The 6,526-nt window shown below is 40.5% G+C and overlaps 1 pseudogene; it reads right to left on the bottom strand.

The window, feature by feature from the left end:
* Window positions 1-665: 665 nt before the first annotated feature.
* Window positions 666-5,051, bottom strand: LOC135538212 (oocyte zinc finger protein XlCOF6.1-like; annotated as a pseudogene).
* Window positions 5,052-6,526: the final 1,475 nt, after the last annotated feature.

Below are 6,526 nucleotides of genomic sequence, written 5' to 3' on the forward strand. Positions count from 1 at the left end.
CTATTATAATGTATTAGCTACCAGGTTAGAATCAAGAAATCCAAAACTCCATTCATCTTTAAAATAATTAAAATTTAGCAATATCCCAAAAATATAATGAACAATATATACTCGTATGCAATGGATGAAAGTTCATTTCCTTCAAAAGAGACTGACAAAGACACGTTGTTGTTGATCGATTGGTAAGAATTTAAAATAAACTTCACATCTACTACACATCTGTATTCAATGCAAATTCTGATTTATTCAGTCAACAGATTATTTTGATATTAACACGTCACCCCGCTCCTCCGCTCTCTCCACTGGCTTCCAGTTGAAGCTCGCATCCGCTACAAGACCATGGTGCTTGCCTACGGAGCTGTGAGGGGAACGGCACCGCAGTACCTCCAGGCTCTGATCAGGCCCTACACCCAAGCAAGGGCACTGCGTTCATCCACCTCTGGCCTGCTCGCCTCCCTACCATTGAGGAAGTACAGTTCCCGCTCAGCCCAGTCAAAACTGTTCGCTGCTCTGGCCCCCCAATGGTGGAACAAACTCCCTCACGACGCCAGGACAGCGGAGTCAATCACCACCTTCCGGAGACACTTGAAACCCCACCTCTTTAAGGAATACCTAGGATAAGATAAGTAATCCTTCTCACCCCCCCTTAATGATTTAGATGCACTATTGTAAAGTGGCTGTTCCACTGGATGTCAGAAGGTGAATTCACCAATTTGTAAGTCGCTCTGGATAAGAGCGTCTGCTAAATGACTTAAATGTAAATGTAAATGTAATAACAACAGAGCTCTGATTTGAACATATTTATATTCTTACTTTTGATACTTAAGTATATTTTAAACCAAACACTTTTAGACTTTTACTAGAATTTTACTGGGTGATTAGTCATTTTCTATTAAATTATCTTTACTTTTACTCAAGTATGACAATTTGGGTACTATTTTCCAACACTGGTGCAACCCAACAGAGTGCTGTTGTGGCTACTGCCTTCATTGAAACGCAGTCTTTTAATACATAATTTGGTGACGCGAATATACACTGCTCAAAAAAATAAAGGAAACACTTAAACAACACATGGATCTGGATAAGAGCGTCTGCTAAATGACTTAAATGTAAATGTAACAAGTCTATACTGCTTCTACATAGTGGAATTGGTGGAACATTCATGTTTTTCAGGTAGTAGTCAATGCTGTTATAAAACGCCATCACATTTTCATTGTTCTTTATCTTGACGACAAGTAAACAAATGAACTCAATGAAACAAAACGACTGAATTCAAGAGGTTTCAATGTTCAAAATCAAGAAATGCACATTCTATTCATTTATTCAATACTTTACATGGTGCAATATCTAAATCATGTATTCAATCAAATTCATTTAGCGAAAAGCCAGATCACATCCAATCCAAGAAGTTTAAGGTTAGAATCAAGAAATCCAAAACTCCATTCATCTATATAATAATTAACATTTAGCAATATTCCAAAAATATAATGAACAATATTAGAGGGGTTTATACTCCTATGCAATTGATGAAAGTTCATCCATTGTATAGTATTTATCATTTATAGTATTTATCATCTCCAGATGAAAACTTGAAAAAAGTAGGTCTATTTTGTCAATGATTTCATGTAAACAATATGATTTAATTTGGCATAAACAAAAACCTAAATTCCCAGGTCAAAAACATAAGTCAGAAATCAGCCTCTATATTCTCTCATGTGTTTTCAGGTCCTCTGAACAGGAAAATGTATTTCCACAATGTGAGCACTGGTAGATGAATGCTTATTCAGATGTCTTAAGTTGGTAAAACTCTTTCCACACAGGGAGCATTGGTAGGGCTTTCCCCCTGTGTGTATCTTTTCATGCTTCTTCAGGCTACTTAAGCGGGTAAAACTCTTTCCACACTGGGAACATTGGAAAGGCTTTTCCCCTGTGTGTGTCCTCTCATGCTCCTCCAGGCTCCTTAAGCGGGTAAAACGCTTTCCACACTGGGAACATTGGACAGGATTTTCCCCTGTGTGTATCCTCTCATGCTCCTCCAGGCTCCTTAAGCGGGTAAAACTCTTTCCACACTGGGAACATTGGAAAGGCTTTTCCTTGTGTGTATACTCTCATGCGTCGTCAGGCTACTTAAGCGGGTAAAATGCTTTCCACACTGGGAACATTGGAAAGGATTTTCCCCTGTGTGTGTCCTCTCATGCGTCATCAGGCTCCTTAAGTGGGTAAAACTCTTTCCACACTGGGAACATTGGACAGGATTTTCCCCTGTGTGTGTCCTCTCATGCCTCTTCAGCCTGCTTAAACAGGCAAAACGCTTCCCACACTGGGAACATTGGAAATAATGTGTGTGTATCCTCTCATGCGCCTTCAGGTTGCTTAAGCGGTTAAAACACTTTCCACACTGGGAACATTGGAAAGGCTTTTCCCCTGTGTGTATCCTCTCATGCCGTTTTAGGTCCCCTGATTTGGAAAATCTCTTTTCACATTGGGAGCAGTGGTGTTGTCTCCCTGGTTTGGGTGTCTCTGGGTCTGGTTCCCCTGAAGGACTCTTTCCACTGTCAGAGTGAGAGTCTGGTCTCTCTCCTGCCAAAGACAAACAGATTATTTAGTTAAATACTTAATAGAGACCTGAATAAAACTTCTACATGATAAAACTGTCTCCATGTTAGAGGAGGAGCCTGGTGAAGAGCTCCGGTCTGAGTAACTGACTGACGCTGCTCCCCTCTGTGACATCGCTGCTCCCCTCTGTGACATCGCTGCTCCCCTCTGTGACATCGCTGCTCCCCTCTGTGACATCGCTGCTCCCCTCTGTGACATCGCTGCTCCCCTCTGTGACATCGCTGCTCCCCTCTGTGACATCGCTGCTCCCCTCTGTGACATCGCTGCCCCCTCCTTTTAAACTACTGCCCAGCCTTTCTGAACAGCCTGACTGAACAACACCTTATCATCTGAAGCTGTGGAAGACCATCACCAAGACCTGCCAGATCTCTACATGTGTTTTGTTAGTTTTGGCAGTTTCTACAGTCTGAGATTGTCTTTGTAATGAAAAGTGTTGTATATAATACATTATAATTACTACTATTGTTATACTATCAGGTTTAGTCCCCCAATCACCTCATGAATTTAAATAAAGACCATCACTACTACTGTTATACTATCAGGTTTAGTCCCCCAATCACCTCATGAATTTAAAGGAAGACCATCACTACTACTGTTATACTATCAGGTTTAGTCCCCCAATCACCTCATGAATTTAAAGGAAGACCATCACTACTACTGTTATACTATCAGGTTTAGTCCCCCAATTACCTCATGAATTTAAATAAAGACCATCACTACTACTGTTATACTATCAGGTTTAGTCCCCCAATCACCTCATGAATTTAAATAAAGACCATCGCTACTACTGTTATACTATCAGGTTTAGTCCCCCAATCACCTCATGAATTTAAATAAAGACCATCACTACTACTGTTATACTATCAGGTTTAGTCCCCCAATCACCTCATGAATTTAAAGGAAGACCATCACTACTACTGTTATACTATCAGGTTTAGTCCCCCAATCACCTCATGAATTTAAAGGAAGACCATCACTACTACTGTTATACTATCAGGTTTAGTCCCCCAATCACCTCATGAATTTAGAGTATTACTCTGACATTTTTTATTCATGCCCCCCTTCAGTCCTTGATTTTCCCTCAATAAGTCTAAATAATGACACATACATATATATATATGTGTGTGTATATATATATATATATATATAATGGACTGTCATTGTTACAATCTTAATCTTCATTTCACCTACAAGACTGACATTACCCCCTGAGGAGGGCCATGTCATTTACCCTTTTAATGTAGACCACATGGAGAATTCAAATACATTCTTTATATGAATAAAAGCTTGCTAGAATGACCAAAGTCAGCATTTTGACATGTCTCTCTATCAAACATGTATCACTTCCAGGATCATTTGAATCCCCCCCCCCCCCTCACACAAAAAAATGCTGTAAATTTCACCATAATTGTAAAGCCCAAAAGGTTTAATTGCTACCTTTATAGGGTTACTGTTCCCACATGGCCATATTTCCATGTTACAGCGCGTTTGAGGAAAACAGATGATAGACAGACATACCTGGCCTAATTAGCTATCAGCGACTCCTAACACCTGTGTGTAAACGGAAAACGGACGCTGTTGTCGCTGAAAAACACTGTCGGCTACAACTGTGTTAAAACCGGTTTAAAAACGTGTGCAGTAAGAGTATATTTGTGCAATTATTTTTTTATGTGATATGAACGTAGAGAGATTTATGTTTCTGGAACCGTACCACAATTGAGAATGGATTCACATTTAGATGTAGTACTTGTCTGTTTTGGTGCCAATTCGCCTCAAAGCAGAACATGTCTGGTCCTTGGACTATAAAGAGTCACGTCAGGTTTCTTCCGTCCATTAGTGGGCAAACAGAGGTTGTGATCCTGTAACTAAGAAAGTACGTACTGGTCTTAATCAGATCTTCTGTCTCCTCCTCGTCGTCGTCTTCTTTCAATGTGACAGTAATCTCCCCCTCCTCTCCTGCATCCTCCTCTTGCTCCTCTTCTTTTACTGTAACATCCTCCTCCTCTTTCACTCTGAACGCGTCTTCCTCTTCTTTCACAGTAACGTATTTTTCTTCGTCTTTAACCGGAACAGACTCAACCTCTACTTGTTTTTTAACGGTGACATCCTCCTCTTCTTTCTCCTCTTTCATGACAACGTTCATCCCCAGATCTTCTTTCTCCGTCCAGCAGACCTCCTCTTCTTTATCAGGAGGAGAGCAGCTCAGTGAACTCATGGTCGGGGATGTTAGCTAGGTAGCATTAGCGACTAGCCGAGCTCTAAGCTAACTTATCAAGCCAGCTAGGTGAGTAACAATGTACATATAACATTAAATAAGGTAACTAGCTAAACGACAGAACTTTAAAACACCAAAACAGTGTAAAGAGCGTGAATGTTTCAGCTATGTTTGCCAGAAAGCTACCGAGGTGTCTGACGAGCTGTTGTTGTTGAAGGAGCGTCCCGTCCACTAGATTATACGTCACATTGGCAGCGTCGCCTGAAATACGCTCATCGCCATCTGCTGACTGGAGTTGGTAACGCAGTTGAGGGAAAAGTGTATTTCATTTCATTTAAAGCATACTTTTCATTTGCTACAAATCCAAATCTGACTGCATTTAAGGAAATGTCACATTAATTCAGTCAAACAAACAAATCTGGACCATGGTTTAACAGTGATCTACGTTCTATGAAAGCGGCTGGGAGCAAACTGGAGAATAGCTAGAGGAAAACAAAGCTAACTATATATGAAGTGTGTAAAACAGTATGTAAACATTATTAAAGTGACCAGTGTTCCATTATTAGTGACCAGTGTTCCATTATTAAAGTGAGCATTGTTCCATTATTAAAGTGACCAGTGTTCCATTATTAAAGTGACCAGTGTTCCATTATTAAAGTGACCAATGTTCCATTATTAAAGTGACCAGTGTTCCATTATTAGTGACCAGTGTTCCATTATTAGTGACCAGTGTTTCATTATTAGTGACCAGTGTTCCATTATTAGTGACCAGTGTTCCATTATTAAAGTGACCAGTGTTCCATTATTAAAGTGACCAGTGTTCCATTATTAAAGTGACCAATGTTCCATTATTAAAGTGACCAGTGTTCCATTATTAGTGACCAGTGTTCCATTATTAGTGACCAGTGTTCCATTATTAAAGTGAACAGTGTTCCATTATTAAATGGTTCCATGTCTATGTACATAGGGCAGCAGCCTTGAAGGAGCAGTGCTGAGTACCGGGCGGTAGCCAGCTAGTGATGGCTATTTAACAGTCTGATGGCCTTGAGATAGAAGCTGTTGCTGTACCAGGCGGTGATATAGTCTGACAGGGTTCTCTCAATAGCACACTGTCTGTGTGGATGGACCATTTACAGATTGTCAGGGATGTGTCAGGGATGTGAACCTGCAGCTTTTCACCTTCTCCACTGTGGCTCCTGAAGTCCACGATCAGATCCTTTGTTTTGTTGAAGTTGAGGGTTATTTCCACCACTCCACCAGGGCCCTCACCTCCTCCCTGTAGGCTGTTTGGTCATTGTTGGTAATCAGGCCTATCACTGTTGTGTCGTCAACAAACTTGATGATTGAGTTGGAGGCGTGGCCATGCAATCATGGATTCATAGTAGGACAAGAGGAACTTGTGCATTTCAGACAACATAACAACCCAATGTTAATATCCCAGGACAAATGAGCTAGCAACAGCAAGCAAACTAGCTAAATTGCCATGAATGCTTTTCGACCTGTCCCAAAATGAATGTACTTGGTTCAGAGTTATATTTGATATTTCAAACTGCGTGTCCTGATCGCGTCTGGTGTGGATGGACAAAATCAACATGCATTTATGGTAACTTATTCTATTCTAATGTATTGGAGCCTTACCATGGGGCCTTATTATAATGTATTAGCTACCATGGAGCCTTATTATAATGTAATAGC

Source organism: Oncorhynchus masou, unplaced genomic scaffold (genome assembly GCF_036934945.1).
Source record: "Oncorhynchus masou masou isolate Uvic2021 unplaced genomic scaffold, UVic_Omas_1.1 unplaced_scaffold_931, whole genome shotgun sequence".
In the NCBI taxonomy this organism is placed as follows: Eukaryota; Metazoa; Chordata; class Actinopteri; order Salmoniformes; family Salmonidae; genus Oncorhynchus; species Oncorhynchus masou.